The sequence below is a fragment of the Zeus faber genome (assembly GCF_960531495.2).
Source record: "Zeus faber genome assembly, chromosome: 14".
Lineage (NCBI taxonomy): Eukaryota > Metazoa > Chordata > Actinopteri > Zeiformes > Zeidae > Zeus > Zeus faber.
The window spans coordinates 22,387,617-22,409,110 of NC_137200.1; positions in this window are offsets into that span (position 1 = coordinate 22,387,617).

Here is a 21,494-nt window from a genome sequence, read left to right on the forward strand (position 1 = left end):
CCACAGCTTGGACATCGCACCGTCTGTCCCGGTGTGAAAGGTCCGGGGATCAGCGGTCCACAGTGGTGTAAAGTCACAAAATATAAATACTTTGTTGCTGTACGGTACTAATAATTTTTCAAGGACCTGTACTCACTTAAGCATATATATATACATATACTTCTACTCTTCATTTCAAAGCAAATAGCTACACTTTTACACAACTCCATTTTGAACACAGTTGTGTTACTTGGACGCTGGGCTGTCATGGCCTGAGATGAGGCAACTGCCGAGCGACACGAGACCACTTGACCTCGGTCGCGTCGGGTGTAAAGTGAGACATCTGATTGGATGCCTCGTGAGGCCTGAGCCCTCTAGTGGGGAGGAGGGGGCGGTGCAAGGTGGCGGTAAGTATTAAAGAAAGAGGCAGAAAAGTTGCTATTAAGTTTAAAAAGGCCACTTCCAGCCAAACGTCACATCCACTTTTCAGTTCCCATTGTTTCTCCAAAAGGGCACGAGGCTAGTGTCACCATCACCATGGTAACCAGTGGTAAACAGAGCAGATTATCACCAACAGCATCAATGATGGAGAGCAAATGCAGTGAAACTGAAATTTTTTCAAATGTTCTTTTTACTTGCATATTTGGCTTTTTTGCATATTAGGCAATTTTGTAATATTTGGCAATATAACATTTTTGACTGTTAAGCTTTTTTAATGCTTATTGTCTGTACAGAAATTCACCAATCTTTACCACAGCAAATCATATCGTCCTTGTATTTGAAAATGTACTTGGCCGAATGAACAGATTCTGAAAAGTGATATGTGGAATAGATGTATTGAAGCAGAGTGCCATAGAAAAACCATTAAATAGCTCAAAAAAGCAATAATAAAGAAAATACTGTATAGTTTAACCCTGTAACACTTTGCACACTACAGCTGTTTTACATTACATTACATTACATTTCATTTAGCAGACGCTTTTATCCAAAGCGACTTACAATTGTTCAAACACCGACGGACGCAGCCATCAGGAGCAATTAGGGGTTAAGTGTCTTCCTCAAGGACACTACAGCATGCTAGCAGGAGGAGCTTGGGATCGAACCAGCAACCTTTAGATTACTAGACGACCAGCTCCCAGGCAAAACAGTTTTGTTTTGTTTATTTTGAGATTCGGTCACTGCATCCAGACACACAGGCTGAACTGAGACTCGACTCTCGATTCGCAAATGAAAAGGGCCGAGAGCCGCGAGAAAATAGAAGGGTTGGAGCGACTGAATTGAACGAAGCGAAGTTGGAAAATGTAACTTCTTCTTTACGGTCACTCGTAAAGAGCCGAATCGGCAAAAAAGACAGAACCTTTCATCACTACACGAAACAACGTCTGCTTCAAATCCCAGACAAGGGTGAGGCGTCATAATTAATAACTGTACTCATGCATGGTGTGATGAATGAGGCGGCGGCGGTGGTTCCCAGTCTGAGCCAGGTCACCGCAGAGTTTTAAAAGCTCTGTTTGCGACAGCGTGGAGTTCTTCCCGGCGTAATGCTCGCTGTCGACAGTGGCACTTGGATTTTGGCACCGAAACCCGAGTGTGTGGGCCGTGACAAAACATTGATTCAAAGGCAGCTTGGTGGGAATAACAGGTAAATAATTGGGTTGAAGAAAACAAGCCCTCAATCATTTTTTCACAGCGGGAGATTCTGAAAGCTGGGGCTGGGGCGATATTGACAAAATCATACTACCTACTAATCAATACTACCAATAATTATTTGACAAATAACAGTCAATAACAATAGTCACCCCCAAACAGTAGTTTGGGGGTGACTATTCATGCTTTCCTAATATATTTACACACAAGAGACATTTCAGAAACAATCAATCGCAAAGTGGATACGAGAAGTTATTGATCAGATCAGCTAGAATAGTCTATGAATTTCAGAAGACCGCATTACTTAGTGTGACACTCCTTAAAGACAACATCAAACTATATTGCTATATTACGATAACCCGAATCCCAGGCGATATTGTATCACAATATCGATATGACATTGATATATCGCTCAGTCCAAGTTCAAATTATGTTAGTTAAGTCAACAAGATTTGAGATGGAAATAGGCATAAACGGACGATAATGAAAACCGCGGACTATTTCTAGTCTCATAACACAACATCGATATTATAACGCTAAATCGCCTGGGCCAAGACATGGTGTCCCATTTATCAGGTTCGCTTCATCTCAAAGATCAAAAGTCTTGTATATACTATAAAGTGCGGGACAGGGCATCGTTAGCATTAAGTCGGAAAGATATTTTTTTCTACGGCAACATCAAACAATTCTGCGGTCTTTACCATATGAAATGCAGATGGCGATACATCCAATGGATGTGAAAAATATGGACTCCCCCATTCAACGATGCAGGAGTCTGGCCTTGCTTAGCCCTCAAACTCGCTCGAGCCCCCGGGAGCGCTGGCAAGATGGCGCCTGAGCGAACAGACTTCCCTTTAAGTGGCTTTGGTTACGCGTCGCAACACACAGCGACTGCGCTGTTCTTAAAACATTTGTTCCTTGTCAGTCAACAGCGGCTCGGGGGGAGAACAAAACACAATAAAAAGCCTGTTGAGCCGGCAGACTTGAAACGCAAGAAGAAAATCCCGAATCTCCAGAACAATCTCGTGGTCGTGAGAGAAGCTGGAAACAGATTCTCAGCGCATGCCGAGGCACAAACAAACACGGAAGCCAAAAGGGAAAAGAGTTGTACCAGTCAACGGGTCCGGGAGTGACACCGTCGTCTGCGTTTCACCGCCCAGTTGGACTCTGAATTGGGGAAACTTCTCCGTGGAGCCCTCGCCTTCTGTCAACTGCCCCCCATCCCCCTCCCGCCTCTACTCCCCCCAGGTCCGCAGGGGTGGACGCTAAGCAGACAGCTGGCAGCCTTTAAGTGGTTGACGGCTCCCGTTTTGAGACACTCCGGCAGCCTGCGAGGACCTTTGAAAGTGCCACTCGTCGGTGCTGTGGAACGGGCTGGAAATGACTATTCCCGCTGCACTCGGCGGATTCCTTTGGCCGGAGGGCACGACGCAGGAGTCCCCGTCCGGACGTAATGCGCAGAGTGACGGCTCCGGCTTGACACTCTGGCACCGCAACGCAGCCGCCGGGGAGGGGGGGCGAGTTCTAGGGTTGTCTCTGGGAAGAGAAATCTGTCCCCGGAGGAACATCAGTTAGGCCTCTTTCACCCCCCCACTTGCCCCACTTCCAATGGGACTCCCAATGCCGTCCACACTGTCTAGCTGAAACTGAAACTACAGTCTACGCTAAAGTACGATGCAGATAGAAGACAAGAAAATTCCAGTGGGACCGTGACATGAAAGCGGCCCCCAGTCTGAGAATCTGGCAAAATATCGATTTGCACGTCGCCCCTGCCCCTCAAAACGTCTCCAGCCCATCTGCGTCCATGCCGGCGTGACAAGTGCCGACTTATCACCCTGTTCTCGGGTTCCTAAGCAGGACACCCAGGCTGGAAACAGAAACTGATCTGTTAATGGTTTTCTCCCCCGCCTCTACCGTCTCTCCATCCTTCTCCCTGTTCCGCAAACCCCTGCGTTTGTCTGCTGATCAGGCTAAAAGCCCATCGTCTCCATCGTGGGAGGAACCAGTATTGTACTCAGTGCTCACAGCCCTCTTCCCCATGCTTTCCCCACAAAGCCTCCGTGGAGTACGGCCACGTCCGCTCGCTTTTCAAAATAACACCACAAATTAACAGACGAGGTCTCTTGGCAAGGTTGACGGTGATGAGCTACGGCTGTGGGACGGCAGCCTTGGGAGAAGAGACGACCGGGGCTGTTTATTTGAACTGCACTGAGCCGTCTAAACTGAGCTGCCCCTGTCAGCTGCCCCCCCTCCCGCTCCCCTGCTCCTGTCAGGCCCCACAGCTTTAGACGAGTAGTTGTGGTGAAAGTGGGGAGGGGGGCAGACAACCTGATAGCCCCCCCCCGGGCAGCGGCTGCCCCAGGTTCGGGTTGCGACGGGGGAACAATAAGGCCCCTGTCCGAGGCTTCCTCCTGATTGGAGGCATGGAGTCCAGTGTCGGCCGCAGCCGGGGGATTCATACATCAACCTGAGCGCGGTGCGGCGAGGACGGAGCGCAGGGATTAGTGGGGGAGGGAAGAGCTTCCAAGTTCAACTTCCCAAACCTCACCTCCTAATGGCCTGACAATGCTACCGCCACCACCCCCAATAACTCGCTTCACTCAGCTAAGAGCTAAACCAGGCGTCGCAACCAGCCCAGAGCTGCTTCCACAGATCAGACCCCTTTTGCACTTTCCTAAGATTGGCATGGAAAAAAAAAAAGGAAGCCCCGTTTGGGATTTCTGTTTCTTTACAACATTGTTTACAGTCGAACCGGACACGTGGAATAAGGGGGGGGGTGCCACCGGGATCCCAAAATGTAATCACTCCCTCGGAGAGCAGCGTAATCTCTAACAGATGGCGACGGCCCGGACGACGCTGATGGGTTTGGGCAAGCTTCTGAGAACCGAGGCCAAAAAAAACTAGCCCCACCGATGGCTGGTGATAAAACAGAACATTTTGTAGCTTGTGGGGCGTTGTTTATGTAAAACTCACATGCTTTAAATTTCCTTTTTGCGATGTCCATGCACTGTAGAACTTAAAACACGTAAAACACGTTCCTGGCTGCCATTGGGAGATCACAACATATACTGCAACAGCACCGGAGCTGGCGGAAACTCGTCCGAGGCCTTCGGTCACACCGGGAATCCGTACTACAAACGCTGTCAGTCAAACAGATATATGGAAACATTTTACTTCTACCTCACGATTCACTGCAAACCACTTATTTTCTGGCAGCACAGAATTGTACAAAACAGGATGATTTGATACAGCCAATATGTTACGCTAGGTTTTCATCTCCTATTTTTTTCTCCTCAAATGTCGAATCAGCCTTGCTATTGGTCCACGGCACAATTTCAGGAGTCAAAAGTCAACCGAGGGTTAGTCCACTCGACACACAAAACTTTCTGACGATTTCCCTTGCTACCGGAAACACATAACACCGATTGCAGTGATTGCGTTGGGTTTAACAGATTGTTTTGTAAAAAATGACGCAGTCATTGCAAATGGACACGAGCTTGGTTTAGAGCCAAACGTGAGCCAGGCGGCCTGGCCACTGGCTGTGGAGGGCGGCCCGAGCTGGAAAACACATGCAAGGTATCAGTGCAACTAACAAGCCCGGATCCAGCCTAGCAGTTAGCTCTAATCTGCCCGGGAGCCTCTCTAGGAGGTTTTTTTGTTGCATATTTATGAAAATCAGAGAGAGAGAGAAAGAGCGGGCAGGAATAACAGAGGTTAACATTTTTTACTCTGGAGGGAGCAACTCAAGCCTTGCTTTCATGGATGCTGGCCCCATGCACCCCCTCGAAGGTATTCATCTTTTTATGCTCGTTGCAGAAAGGGGCTGAAGGAAAACCACAGAGACCTATTTCACCCTGCGTTTGAAGAGGGATTTGCAGGGTTTTCCAGTGATTTCACCGCTGCAGCCAATTAGTTGATGCAGGAAATGAGCATTGCTGTGAGCATGGCTAGCAGTCTACCAGTCCAAGGGCGGAAGACATTTTTATTCTTTACACTGTGGTTTGCTGGACACCTTCATCACCTTCAACGCCGCATTAAAAGGACTTTGACATAACATGTCAATTCAACCCACTGAACTGTACAAGACTGGACCACAAAAACCCAGGATGCTTGCTCCCCCTATTCTTCTCCCCTCACCATGACCAATGCCTTCGTCTCCCTGAGCAGGAAATATTAGATACAGTACAAAAGAGTAAATCCTGCTTCACACGGCTCAGAGCTACGCCTGTCCACCGGCTGAACTGCTGATCACAAGCCTGAAATCTCATCCGCGGTGTTAAACCCAGACATCTCAGTACATGTGTCCTCAAAGCTGCCGCGCTGGGAGTCTGGAATAGAGCCTCGGCTGCGTCTAAATCCGCCTGGCTGGAGGGTATCGTATTTATCAATTGGACATTACAAATAAGCTAAAAAACTGACCGGGGGGAGACAGGATAATGAAAATGGCCGAAGGCGAGAGGGCTTGGGGAGAAGAGGCTTTGACTCGTTGAATCGTTTCAGATCGGAATCCCATCGAGAAGATCATCCCTCTCTTCACTCTTTGGCAATGTCACCTCCACAGGGAGCCGCAGGCCAACGCCACTGCCACAACTGGCAACCGGCCTTTTAACAAATCAACACCAACCCCAACTGGGAATGTCAACTCGGTTTTTTTGTAGCCGCTGGTGTTGTGAGTTTGCTTTTTGACACCTCTAATGTGAGAATGGCGAGAAGTCACATTAGTCCGGTGGAGGCTGGTGAGACCGCAATCTCCCCTGAGGCTGGTGGAGGTTGGAGCCCATCTCCTCCGTGTCGCATCACCTCCTCCGTCAATCACAATCACACGTCACCGGGACGAACGGACACTGAGGAAGCCCGTTCAATATGGCCGTTATGCTCAAACCCTTACAGCACGGCTATTTCATGTATTGGTCCTTTAATGAAAGACTGCAACTGCAGCCCATTTCCTTATACCAATGCTGGGGAGAAAAACGGCAAGGGGAGAGGGGAATATAGAAATATAGGAAGCCTTAGGGGGAAAAGCTAAAGCCCCCACTGTAACTCTGACTCAACCGGGTGGAGGTAAAGACGGCCAACATTCCCTCTCTCCTTCCATCGCTCAGCCTCGGTATTGTCTTTGTAACAGAAGACGCTGTTCTGAGCCGGCTGAAGCCCACTGACATAAATCCTTCCTCACCTCCAACTGGCGGAGTATGTATGAACACGGGCCGTTACCCCGGGAGAGCCCCGGGCTTCCAACGATCTACGGTGGCTTAGTGTTCGATTCCTGGCAGCTAAACTAGGGGTTTGAAGGGTTGCGGGCAGTAAAAATAAGTAGGCCTTTCACTTTGATCTCTGGAGTGCAGCCCATTCAAATGTTTGCGTTTCGGGGATGTAGGCCTTTAATTTGGGGGTCTGATGTCTGATGCGTTCCAGGCCCTCTTTTGGGGGGTCTTAGTGCGGCATGTCGGATATAGGAGTGTTTACACAGCCCCTCCCCCCACAACCCCCTCCGGTGCTGAAATAAGTGCATTAAGATGGATGGATTTACTTAAGTCTCTGACCTCGGGACATTGGGGAAACAAACTCTGAATGACCTCTTTGTGTTTTTGGTGGTGGTGGTGAGGGGGACGGCCTGGACTGGACCATCAAATCAACTACAGTAGTAGCTTGAAAACTCTTTGAAGACGTGTCCACCATCGACAAGTCCACAAAGTATGGATGTTTATTTATGGACAACATCAGAAGTACTTCACAAGTACACAACCTAGACTGGACCATCGGCTACAGTAGCAGCCTAGAAAACGCCTTAAACACACATTGAGATGCCTGGAAAACTCCCTTAAAAACATTGTAAACGCCTTGAACGTCAATTATTTTAATGTGAGATATACACCATTAATAAAACAAAACAAATATAGTACTTTCCAATAGCAGTGTAAGAGAATATAGAACCTGAGGAAATTATATAAAATGTTTATTTTGCTTATTATGTGTTATTTTGCTCATTATGTGCTTATTATTATGCGTATTATGTGTTATTATTTTAAGTATTCCGATTGTGGGAAATGTAATATTTTGAAGAAAATTCTACAAATTTCTTTTCAACAAGTTGCCTGCTTAAAAAAAAAACAAGAATCTGCCCCCCAACAGAATTTTTTTTTTTTTCCTGGACCTGATTAACTCGGCTCTGGCTTGACACTCCGGCACTCCGGTCCAATGTTTATGTTTCCGTGTAAATGTTGTTTGGTTCTATGTTTAATTGTCTCACCCGTGGTGAATCTCCCCCTCTTGGAGTAGTGATTAGTTTTTTATGGACCAAAACATGGTAAAATAGTTCTCCAAAGAGGGGGATTAGTGGATCTGGTCATCCCACAGGTCGTCCACAGGACAGAGTTTTCGCAGCAGCTCTTGATGATTAAAGAATGAATAAAGAGTTGCATTGCAGGTTGAGAAGTTGAACTCCACTTGCAGACTAACTCTGTCCTAGATGCAATAGCATACAAATACTCAGCATTGTACACCAAGCATGCTGACAGCACAGGTAAAAAAAACAAAAACCCAAAAAACAAATATAGCTTTTCTTTATTTTATTTTATTTTTTTACGGCTTAGCTTATTTTTTAAAGCTATATAAAATAAGGTTTTATATTTTCCACATACCTGTGAGGTTGTCATTTTTTTAAACGAATCCAACCATTGCCAGGTATGCGATGAGTGCAAATTCAGCTGTTATTTCATCATCTAATAGAGAACTGAATATAGATTATAGATAGTACATTATAGAGACTAGAGTGCTTACTGGAACCTCTTTTTGTCCTCTGTGGACATTCTTGTGGCAGCATCCCATAATTCCCACACAGCACAGGGACTTCTTCATTTCAAATTTATGAGAGAATTTGAATCAAGGTTCGAATTTACTACGGACCGCCATGGCTTTAGGTGTGATTTAGCACATTGTGGACTATGAGTGCTTTTTGGAGATAAATGGCGCTTCCAGTTACACTTCATATATTATCACACCCCATGGATGTTGAAACCATGTGGAAGTCCAATTTTTTTATGGACCACATTGCAAGTAAGTAGAAAATAATTCTAAAATAACTTTCCCACTCTATTCTCCCTTTACTCTACCTCTACTCTACTCCCCCTCTGCTCCCCTCTACCTCTATTCTACTTCCATTCTACTCTACCTCCCTCCACCTTTACTCTACCTCCATATTACTCTACAAGCGGTGCGGTGAAAGTCGGAACAAACTTTTAAATGAGGCCTTGCAGATCTAATATGAGTGAAGATTCAGAAACTGGATTGCTTATTTCTCGCCTCAGATTCGTTCAGAAACAGATTTTGGAGTACCGATAAGGTAACGTAAACTGGAGTAAAGCTCAAACCCCATTGGCTCACAGAACTAGGGGCCTCAGGAAGGTGGCTCCACCCACAAAAAAACTGCTAGTTTTGAAGGCGTGTTACAATGGCTCAAATGCACAATCCGGTCGTGGTATTTTCAGCAAAAAAAACATGCTTTGCGGACCTCAGAGACATGCATTAACTTTTTGAAATGGAGTATAATAGGTCCTCTTTAAGATCGCATCAAGCCGTCGTCTACATGTCGATGGATAAACAGCGGATGTGAGTCGATGCATCACTCTATGAACTGAGAGCCACGGGCGGGCGCAGGGGTTAGGGTGGGTTTATGGCTCGGCGGTAAATCAAGCGGAGCTTCCTTTGATTTGTTTGCCTTTTGTCTGCCCCTGTTAGCCGATGGCTGCTTTTCAGAGCGGTTGAAATACAGCCGCCCTGCCCGGGGGGTGGTGGGGGTGAGTGGTCTACGCCTCCATTTGGGCACAGGATATGGAGGATATGAAGCTCCCACCACCTCGGAGAGAGGCTTAAAGCACTGCAGGCAACAGGGGGGACACCTAATAAAGCTACGATCCAGTGGGGGACGCACCTCAGAAGTACATTTTCATATATGAGGAATTTGCCGTGGAAAAGGATTGATCTGAAAAACAAGTAGCCAACAAAAGCCAACTGGAAATAAAAGTGAAAAAGTTACTGTAAAAAGGCACGATCTGGGGCTAAGTGGCAGTATGGTTGCTAGTTTGGCTTTGAGTATAAAATATAAATATTGATGGATATTCTGTACAGGATGAATACATATGTATTAACACGGACATGGATAACAATGTAGGTATGGCTATGTTATTACAACGTCAACCTTTACAAATCCTCTGCTTACTTTCTGAACATGCTCAATTTACAATTTAACCTTCCATGCAGCTGAAGACCACAGCTTTTCTCTAGCAGTAATGGCGTCCGGAGGGAAGAAAAGGGGAGGTCACGGGGGAGTCACCACCCACCACCGCCGCCACCCACCACCGCCACCACCACCACTGCCACCTCTCCAGAAGAAGAACGAAAGACCAGCGAGGGAGGGCCGGACCTTGACAGCTGTTTGGAAAGCCAGGTCCTCTTCCAGTCAGGTCATCAAGCTGACTGATAGATATTATATAGATGGATATTATATCAATACTGTATATTAGACGAGAGTGGATATCCTCTGGGATTTTTGGTTTGATCCTAATATCGCAGTATATACATCTTGTCTCAACGCCTCGACCTGCTCCGTCAAAATATTCACAAATTGGTCACAAATTGATTGTCATTGACTTTTATTGAGTATCAGCATTCTTCAAAACATATTGTGATGTATCGCACCAGCCCTAACTTGGGTTCTCGCAGGTCCCCGCCCCCCAAAAAAACCCCAACGGCATCAGCGCCGCTAACAACACCACGTGCTCGCGCTCCTGCCATCCCCCCACCGGTGGTGTACTGCGGCACTCCAGCTCCACACTTCACCACCGGGTGTGAAGTGGTGCGTCGCCGCCGGCTTCGTTTTCACATGAGCAGCGGTGAAAGATCAGCGCTTAATGGTGGAGGACGGGGGAGCTGAGATGTAGAGTCAAATGTTCAATTCTCTCCTCTGGTTGCCAGGTTTGGTTTCAATACACAGTTTTTTAGGTTTATTCGTCTGGTTCATTGTTAGGTGTTTTTTATTTTCATTATTGATTATCGTTAATCGTTGTTGGGTTTTTTTGTCTATTGGGTATTTGAAGGTTTATTTTTCTGGTTTAATTTTTTATTGCCAATTCATTTTTAGTGACGGTGGCTTTTGAAAGAGTATTCAAGGCTAGGGGGCTGGGGGGGACCTTTAATCGCCTGATGAAGCTCTGTGCTTGGCTGCGTTGGCCTGTCCTCCATGTCCGAGTCGGCCGCTCTGATACACTCCCTGGGCCATCCCTCACACGGCATCCCCCTGAGCGCAGGCTTCAGGAATCAAGGAGCCATTCCCAGGCCTGGAAACCCCTTAAAAGCCGATTGGGCGAACCAGGCGGCACTCGTTTGATTTTCTGTTTTTTTTTTGTTTTTCTTTCTTTTTCTGTTTGTGCTAATTCCTGCTTTCTCTGTCCAATTCCCTCCCACCCGGGAGTAAATGAATCAGTTTAGCTAAGCAGACACCTGCGGGGCGGCCGTGACAGCCTGGGTAATTACAGCCAACGTTAAATGACTCTTAAGTTAATGGAAGCTGTGCCTGGGAAAACTAAAGCCTCCAAAAGTAGGAAAGGCAAAAAAAGAAAGGTTAGTCCGTCAGTATCAAACAGTATTGGAAAAAGCAAAATCTTATAAATCATTATTAAAAAACCCCCGTAGATTTCTGATCTTCATTTATTGTGCATGATTTGAGTTTGCCGTCTGGACTCTACTGCTCATCGCTCCCGGTGAGGTGTACAGCAAACACAGGCATACTCAGGGAACTAGAAATATAGAAGTGATGAGCTCGGAGGGAAGAGCAGAGCCCGACAGGTGAATGCAGGGGAGGTGGAGGGAGCGCAGCAAACAGGAAGCAAAGCAGGCAGAGCAGGAGGCGTGGGCTGCTTAAACAGGTGGAACAGGTGGACCAGGCCGGCCCGCGCGGCGCCGTCAAGTTGCCCGACAGAACGAGCTCCGCAAGGTAGGCACCGCTTTCAGTAAGTGTAACACCATCATCAGGTACGAGAAGGAAGACTCAAGACCGAGATGAAGTGTGTGGAGCTGCCGTGCCATTTTTTTTTTAAGCGGAAGAAAAGCTGGAAGTTGTCACTTGAATCACAAATCAGACGTTAAATTACAATATACTTCAACTCACGTTCATCCATTCAGAGGTATCCGTTCCGACTAGGGATGCAAATTTAAAGGAATTTCCTTCGGTTGTTGTAAACCTTAAGAAACAGGCGTTGATTATTGATGACATGAAGGTTAATGACGACACCAGGACGTGGCGCCGTGGTGCGCGGGGACCAACGGGGGACGGCGCACACCTCTGAGATTTTTGTGACTTGCCGGGAGGAGCGTTTCCCCTCATTTCAAAATGGAGACGTTCGAGGCAAGACGCGCCGAGCTGGTTTGCGCGTACGGGAATATTTACGACCCTTCTTGGCGCGAGTTGAATATTTTTAAAGTTTTGCCGTCCTCCGCGACAGAATGAACCGGATGTCACTGGGCAGATCAAGTCTGGTGTATATATGGACAACGGGAGGCTAAATTCTTGTGTATAATAACGGACACTAAATAATTTAGTTCAATATACTGTATTGGAGTCATCGCCGTAGCAACGTATTGCTTGTTTGGTTGTGCCGTCGCACCTCTTCCTCACTCTGGGTGTTTTTAGTCCCCCCGTGCCGTTGAGAAAGTGCCGCTATCCGTGTCCACCATCTGAACGCAGCATTCGTTGTTGAGGAGAGATAAACACAGCATCCTCCTCGGCATCGCTGTGCGCGCGGCCTTGTTTGTTGTTCGTCGTTCTCCTGGAAGCCTCCGCCTACTTCTACTACTTCCTGCTCCACCGGGCATTTTTTTTTCCCTCGGCTGCCCCTGTCGTTACCGGCGAGTACTACTACTTCCTGGCTGGGTATTTTTATTTCTCGAAACTTCCCGCGCCCGTTCATACAATGACATACAAAGGTTGTTCAGTTCTGATTGATAAGGCAGAATCTTAATCGACTACATTATTAGTACCAATTAATTGACAGTCGATTGATTGTTAACATCCCTAGTTCCTAAGCAGAAGGTTAAATTTGCTGTTGACGGTGATGGATCGTAAAAGAGTGAACGTCCCAAGCCACCGTTTCCCGAATTCAGTAGAACCCCGACTTTCCAGGAGGTTTGAGAACCAGCCGTGGCGACCATAGCCCCCCCGGGCTCGACGCTAATCCCACAAAAGCCTTTGTGGTGACCAGCGAGAAAGCCTCAAACCGGCCCGATGGAGACCTTCATCCCTCATCCCGCCACCTCCTTCCAATATTGACATTCCCCACAACACAAACAAGATGCTTTCCTCCGGGGTTCTGTCGGGTTATTGTGCTGGTAATCTCCCCAGAAAGCCGGAGAAAAGAGCCTCCCACACAATAAACAACATCCAGCTTTCTTTAATCTCGACACGACCCCGTAAGGAAAAAAAACAAAAAACACCACCACCGGGACCCCCGCCGCGCACCTGGATTTTTGGATTCCTGTACTCGGCTTTTGCGCTCGGGACAGACATCAGCATACGGCGGGGGAGTGGGGGCGGGGGCCGGTAAAAAAAAGGAATAAAAGAGGAGATATTTAAATGGAAATGGAGGCCGAGAGAGTGAACTACTCCCCTGCAGTAGCAGAGAGAGAAAGCGTATTTTGTGTACCGTCCCCCCCGTCCCCCCGTCAGGTCCTTTCACCGGGGCAGAGAGAGAGAGAAAGAGAGAGAGAGAAAGAGAGAGAGAGAGAGGAGGGCTCTGTTGATTTAGGGCCGCACAAAGGGGGCCTTAATCCTTTCAAGGGAACCAAATCTGCCCACGGAGAGGGGGCCTTCAAAAGAAGGAAACCACCCTGTCAAGCGCGGCCATTGAGCCGCCCCCCGATGGACGGCACAAATCAAGCCCTGTGAGGAGGGAATCAAAGGCCAGAATGTGGGAAATGTGTCCTGAGGTACCAACAAATTTGGACGGGGGGACGGGGGTGCACGAGGGCCTATCGGTCCTTCCGACCACCATTACAGAGGAATGTCCATTCAAGCTGGGGGGGTGGGGGGCTCCTCCATTATCCCCTGGGCTGGAGGAAAATGGGGCTGCTTTTAACAGCAAATTAGTGACTGGATAATGAGGTCACATGTGGTGGCGGCACACCGAGGCCATAAACCGATGCCTTTCCTGCCCCGGCTGGGTTCCCCACAGGGCCGGCACATCCTTCTCTTCCTCTACCTCATCACCTTCCCCCTCCTCCTCCTCCTCCTCCTGCTGCTGCTCCTCCTCCGCCGACAAACACAACCTCCGCCGCGTGTTTCTCAACAAGTGGAGGCGCCGAGCGGCCCCAAACGTGATCGTTTCAAGGCTCGAAGGAGCAAAACAAAGAGTTGACATCCACCGACCGAGCAGAGTGATCCTAACCTTTAATTGCAGCGGTGCTGAAAAACCTCTCGGAGCCCGCATCGGAGACCTGGAAGAGAGAGAGAGAGAGATAAGGGGTCGTTAGACATGTGTTTCCTGCCCTGGCACACTTTTTACAATGAATGATCCCCAGCGACACCACCGTCGTGTTAACCGCTTAAATCGTCAGAAACATGTACACATGATGGACAGCTCGTTGTGACGCACGACTCGTGAACGACTTGTTCGTAGCGAACAACTCCTTTGAATGATTAGGAGTCGGGAGCCACTCCGACAAAAAAGTGGACGAGGAAGAGAATCTTCAATTCACAAACTGAAAAACAATTAACTCTTGTCCATCGTTCAGAAAGTCCTTCCTTGCTCACCGTGCGTTGAACCAACCGAACCCAGTGACTCATCAAGAACCAAATATAAAAACAGATTTCAACCTTTCATCATTGCAGAAAAATCGCCACATTCAGAGTGAAACTTGCTCTGCTGAAGACAGGTTCTGGCTGGAACTGATGAATTAGGCGATTTAGGGCAGCCTTGCAATTTTGATCTTGCAACATTTTATTTATATTTTTTTCAAGTGGAATCTGAAAACTGAAATCTGAAAATGTTCACAGTACACCTGGCGAACTCCCAGCTTCACGCTGGTGGAAAAACACTGCATTAGAGCACCGTGTGAACGGCTGGGAATAGAAAACAAAACTGAATCAATGGAGGCATATCAAGCAGACAGGAGCTTAAAAACAAACGGCGGTTCCACTGCGCGCCACTGGATGGCAATGTTGGTCCGCGCCCCAGCAGCGCCCCCGGACAGGAGCCCAGGGGCTGCTGGCTTCCTCCGTCTTTTAAGACCCCCCTCAGGTGAAACCTCCAAGTCAAAGACCCACTGGCATCTAAGATCACCCTGTTCCAATGCCCCCAACCTCCAGGTCAGCAGGCTTGGATCAACACCCATGAACCAGGGCCTGACAGAGTAGGTCCAATTATTTCAGAATAAGAGACTCCTTTGGGGTCATATCTGTGTGGCTCTCTGAATAATAATAATAATTATAATAATAATAATAATAATAATAATAATAACAACAATAATCTCGTTTTTTAACCTGGTGTCGCGGTTCTTCCATGAAGGATCGCGCTCAGTCCCCGTCACCCGTGAACTGATGACTGATCTCATTGGAAGCCTTGAGGTCGCACGGAATAAACGGATAATAAAGGACATATGAGAATAAATGTTGATGTCTGCAAAAACGCTGTCTTTCGTAGACAACGTGGGGTTCTCCACCTTTAAAGTCCTCCCTATCCCCCATAGCTCGTGCTGGAGAATTGTGAAGCGTTTTAAAGTCATTATTATTGGCATTTTATTGGATTTATCTTTTTGACATCCCCCCCAACACAACCCACTGGATATGGATGTCGGATGATGCGCGTCGGCATACCTCGGTGCGGCCACGGTGCCAAGAAATAAGTCCAGATTTCACTTTTCACCTTATAGCAAAATACACCCCCCCCCCCGGGGTTCACATTCTGCCTCTCGAAATTATTTAATTCCAGTTCGGGATCCCGTGTGAAGAAGAAGAAGAGCAAAACAACAAAAAACAAAAAACAAAAAAAAAAAATCCCTCTCCAAGAAAATCCCACCGCCGGAGCCCACGGAGGACGCTGCGCCTTCGGACAAAGGAGACGCGTCTGGTCCTGGAAAGATCCGTCTCTCCCCCCCCCCCCAAAAAAAACAAAACAACAAATAAAAAAATAAAAATTCCTTGGCGCACGTATGATTAAGTGTGATTATTTCGATATAAATCTCCCTCTGGAAATCATCCGCGACGTGGGGGGGAAAAAAAACACCAAAAAACCAGGATCCGTGGTGCGGCTGCGTCCGCGGAACGAAACGATCCGATCCAACAAAGCGCACGTACCGCGGCTTGCTCCGCGGAGACGACGAGACGCGCGGGAATCACGCACAAGCCGCGGGTGGAATTCGGAGGTGGAGCTGCTTTTCCCGGTGCTTTTCTTCTTCTTCTTCTTCTTCTTCTTCAGCCGGAGAGAGGTTCTCCTCACCGGCTCCGAGCGTCATACGCGCACACACGCGCGGGGACGCGCACAGACACGCACACACTCCCCGTTCATCCACAGACGGGCGGCTGGAGCGCTGCCGCTGCCGCTGCCGCCGCCGCTTAACCGCCGCTGCCCCGCCGCTCCCGTTCCTCCCACTTCCTGGTTCCGATCGGACCTGGAGTCCACCTCGAACCCGCTTCTCCACGACACAAACCGTTTATTTTTTGTTTGTTTTGCCCTTGTCTGCCCCCCCGACACCGATAGTATGGTGGCTGGAGAGACGCGCACGGCAGTGTACCGTGTGCGTAAATGAGAGCTCTGCAAGCGGGAGAGAGGGAGGGAGGGAGGGAGGGAGGGAGGGAGGGAGGGAGGGAGGGGTGGTGCTGAGACAGAATGATATTCTTTCTCTCAGACTCCACAGAGTGAGATGATGTCAGCGACTAATGAATTCCCCAGCAGGCGGCGGCTGCTGCTGCTGCTGCTGCTGCTGCTGCTGCTGCTGCTGCTGCTGCTGCTGCTGCTGCTGCTGCTGCTGCTGCGAGGGAGGTGCAGGTAACAAAACGCTCTTTATGGAGCCCCGTGCGCTTCCTCTACACGCACCACACCTACGTGCACCACCTCCGGTCTCCCTGCGGGATGAACTCCCACCCCTGCAGGGAGGTCGGGCTCGTGAAGCAGGCCTGGAGCCGCTGGCCAAAACGGAACCGACAGCTTAACGCGTTCTAACCTTGTAGGGCAGCGGCGGGGGAGGGATTTGCCGGTTCTATCCCCAGCCTTGAAGGCAGGGCGCTTCCAGGATTCAAAGACATCAGCGGCTTAGCCAAAGAGGATCCTCCGTTTTTTTTTCTTGTTGGGGGGTGTCCCCGTTACGAGCAGTGTTTTTTTTATATAGTTTCGTTCAATAAGGAAACAGAGTAAAATAAAATACATCTAAAACAAAAACATGTTTTTATTTTCTGTAATTATAGGAACGGGGCACGGGGACGTGCACAAGAGCAGATATCGCAAATTGTGGACCTATTGCTCCCTCTCCATTACGCCTGGAGGGGCGGGGTTGGTGGCACGGAGGAACAGGGTATCGACACCTGCGCTAAACGGGCCCTGGGTCTAAACTATTAAAGACTGTAGTATTGATGATCTCCGGCGTCTAACTTGCAATAAGATAAAGACATTAGTCTAAGAAGAATTGAATTTGCAATTATCTGAAGAGACAGCTCTCCTCTCTCTCTCTCTCTCTCTCTCCATCGCCGGCGATATGCGCGAGGAGGGCAGGGCCGGCTCCCTCTGCCTGCCTCCAACACACCAGGAGGTGAGGGAGATTGTGTCCCGGCCGCCCCCTCTCCATGCGTAATGCGCAAAAAAATAAAGAATTGCTAATTCTGCCCTTCATTTGTTTGAGTTTTTCTCTGAGAAAATAATTAAAGAAACAACCAGTAAGAGTACCCTTTAAGTACGGGATCGATAAGCAGTATCGGTAAGAGTAATTGTACCATTAAAATCTCAATGATACCTGTCCCCGTTCCTCCAAAAAAAACAACTAAAAACACACTCGACTTGAATAGTCTCAGTCGACTGACAGGTTGACTGATGATTAGACTCATTGACTTTCAGGGGGCAGCCCTAGTTTAATGCATGATCGGAATGACAGATGAACAGATCCAGGGCTATCTTTTTATTATTCTTATTTTTGTAGAACATTTTTTTTTTAATCAGTGGCTATTCATAAAACATTGGGGGCTGGAGCCCTGGATGCCCACCCCTACCCCCACTGCTTGAAGGTAGGAGGTGGTATCTCAAGTGTTTGGTTTCTTCCATGGCCGATTTTGTGACAATGGCGAATGGCCTGCAGTGACGCTTAACTCCGCCCATGTGGTTTTGCATGTTTTGGTAAGCTTGGTACCAGGCCCAGACCAGGAGGTAAAATCAGCGGTGGGGCTTTGTCACAGCACAAGCTTAGTTAAAAAGCAGGTGCACAGGTTCTGGCACAATGGCCACTGGTGTCCACTGTACCATGAAAGGGTGCTGTGTCAAATTCCATCCTATTTATCCTTCGCCACATTGACTGTTTTTTGGAGGATCACCGGTGTTAGTGGGACGCTCTGCCGTTCACATGTCAGTCTGGGGCTGGGAGGTAATGCGCCCTGGCGTGGTGTTGCTCAACACTCTTTGGATCGCTAACGCTAAGCTCCAGCAGATAACCAGAAAACCAACAACAATCTTCATCTAATGCCGGGATGTTTCTTGGAAATCCTCTTAACATCACCCCCCTCCCCTGCGGCTGGTCTAATGAGTATTAACCCGCTGCCCGTGAGGTCATTTGGATCTACAAAAGAGTCACGCTGGAGACCATCCCCACCTGCCAGCGCTGATACCAGTCGCCGCCGCCCAGTTCTCCACAGGGCAGAAAACAGTCTAAGCCCCTTCACAGCCGGGACGCTAATCTGCTCCCTTTTCCCCCCCTGGTTAACGATGGAGGATAAACATCCATTTGCTTGGACGGCTTCAAACAGAAAGTCACGATGCCGGGCTCTGGGCGTTGTATCACATTAGTGCTCTTCCTTCAAAAGCGCCCCATCATTTGCCTGGTTTCCTCAAATCGTCCGATGACTAAGCTCAGGTTCTGCCCCAGGCAAAGACATGGTGGGTTGGATGATGAGGATGGAAAGGAAGGTAGCGGTAGGTGGTGCGTAGGCAGCGGTTCAAGTCAAACTCTGCTGTTTTTTAACCCAAGCCTTATTTTTTGGCATCGTTGGGTCAACCCAATGGGTGGTTGGTATCAGAATCTATTCAACTGCTCCAACATTGGGAGAATAGCTATCTATCTATCCATCTATCTATCTAGCCATCTATCCTTTCAACATCTATAGATATCAATGTAAGGTCTGGGTGCTGTTACACACATGCACACGCCAACATGGCCTTTTCATCCTGTTTCTGTTTCCATAACCCGTCCTGAAAACATCAATGTGTTTAAATCAACTCCACCCCATCAAACCAAACGACCACGACGACCACAACAGGAAGTGCTTCCAGAGGGACGGTATAACCGGTCGCTCTGGTAACACTGGGAACACAAGACCAGTTTAGACGTGCCGGGCGCGGGGTCTCTCTAAAATTAGCTCCATATGTAATAATCGTGTTTGCCGTCGTACAGCGGGCACTCTGACGTTTAATGTGGCGGCCGCGACGAAACATGAAGCGCAGAGAATTTCCGGGCGGTTTTGGCTCCGGATGCGTTACAGATTTGTATCGACGCCGCCCAAAAGAAAAGAAAATGGCTGCCGTCTCCATTTTCTTCGGGGCCCCGACGGCGATGCACCGGCGCGAGCGGTTACCAATGGGAGTGGAGAGCCGAAACGATCGGCATCCGCGGCGCCAACCGCACGTTAACCCCCCCCCCCCCCCATTCGAGTCGAACGAAATGCTGGCGGGAAAAAAAAAAAGAAACGAACAGACGAGAAGGGAGGACGACGCGCACAGAGAGAGGGGCTGCGGATAGAGCGCCGGAGATCAAACTAGCGGAGACGTCTGGATTCGTGCTACGTATCACGGCGCCTGTGGACATCGGCGGAGCTGACGTTTTGTCATCTTTTATTCCTTCTTTTTTGGAACCGCCGTTCTCCACTTCAAAGCGCTCTCTCCCTCCGCTGCACCCCCCCCGCCCCCTTTTTTTTATACATGAACTCTTGCTCCCCGATTCCAGTCGGGGGAGGAGAGCGGCCCCATTCCTCTTCCCCTTCCTCTTCCTCTTCCTCTTCCCAACGTTCTTCCAAATCTCCTCGTGTAGGACATCTCTGATGAACGGCTGATGTCACATGTTAGAAGCTCGGATGGCATTGGCCTGCAGCTCTCTTCTCTACCTCCGTCTACTCTGCCTCTACTTAGAGGTGTGGACATTTCTCGATTTTGGGAGGCATCGCGATGCGGATGTGGACGATTCGGCATCGATGCAGTGACAGAACCTAATCAGGAGACTGGAAATATAATGAGGCCTACATGAAAAAAAAAAAAAACCCCGACCCTAACATTAATTTCTAATTAACAGATTTTATTGTGATTAAAATAACAGCCTACCCAAAATTGAATTATATCCATCGTGTTCGGGAAGCTCCGGTGACGAGGGAGATCTGGAGATGCTGGACCGGCCAATCAGAAGCCACCCGGCAGGGCGTCCACCCCCGATGATGTCAGAGTTTACGGAAGAGGTACCGAACTTCGACGCTAAGCTAGCGGGAGATGGTGACGGTGCGATACCGTAACCATGACAAATCCATACAGGACGCACTGACACGTGGCTCGTGTCGGGGAACATGGACGACTACAAAGCAGCGTCTTAGTAACCGAGGAGGGCTGTGAAAGAGGCAGAGCGTCTGCACTGAGAGAGAGTGAAGTCTGAGTAACAGCTGTCTGACACCGGACACGTGGCGGGGATTGCGGACTACAGGTACTCCTCACTTAACAACCTACCTGTCTAACCACCTACCTGTTTAATGACCGTTCGGACTTAGGACCAGCTCTCTGACCAGTCTGTATTGTGCGCTGCGTGCAATGCCGCGGCGTCTCAGGGTCACGCATCTCATTGCGCATCACTGTTCTCAGTCTCGTTCCCGCAGTCTGTCAGTATTCACTACACTAGCGTTCGCAATTGCCATGCCCCCTTACCATGAAATAACACTATAAATACTATATACACTATATATACTATATACACTGTATATACTATATACAATGGCAACGCCCCCTTACTGTGAAATAATGCGGGTCCTGACTTATCGACCAATTCACTTAACAACCTGGTCCTACTGTATGAAGGGAAGTCGGTCGTTAAGTGAGGAGTACCTGTATTACCGTCTACCGAGGCAGAGTTACCACCATAGTGAATGCTGATGCTTTCGCATTAGCTCCCTCATTAGCGCAACAGAACCGAGTTCCGCCGCCGGAGGTGAACACCAGGAAAGCAGCCGGTCCGGGGGGCATCCCCGGACATGTTCTGAAGACCTGTGCTGACTATCTTAATGCCTGATTCTATATAATTTACTCAATATCAAGACCTAACACAAATAAAATTCCATCCATTATTTGACGATTATCCACTTGTTTTCACAGGCGTGAGGTAGATTGATGAAAATGTAGATATTGACCAAACTAACATCCGAGTAAGTTATGTAAATTCCCAAAAATAGCCAAATATACAAAAGAAAAATAACACCCCCCAAAAATTGAAACAGATAAATATACACAAAATACTGAAAAATAACTTAAATAGCCGAATATACAAAAATTTATTTTTTTTCCCTTCTCATTGGGGGAACGACATATTTATTCCCATGTTATAACACTGTTTACCGCCGGCGTCGACCTACGCTAACAGGCTAAATGCCTCGC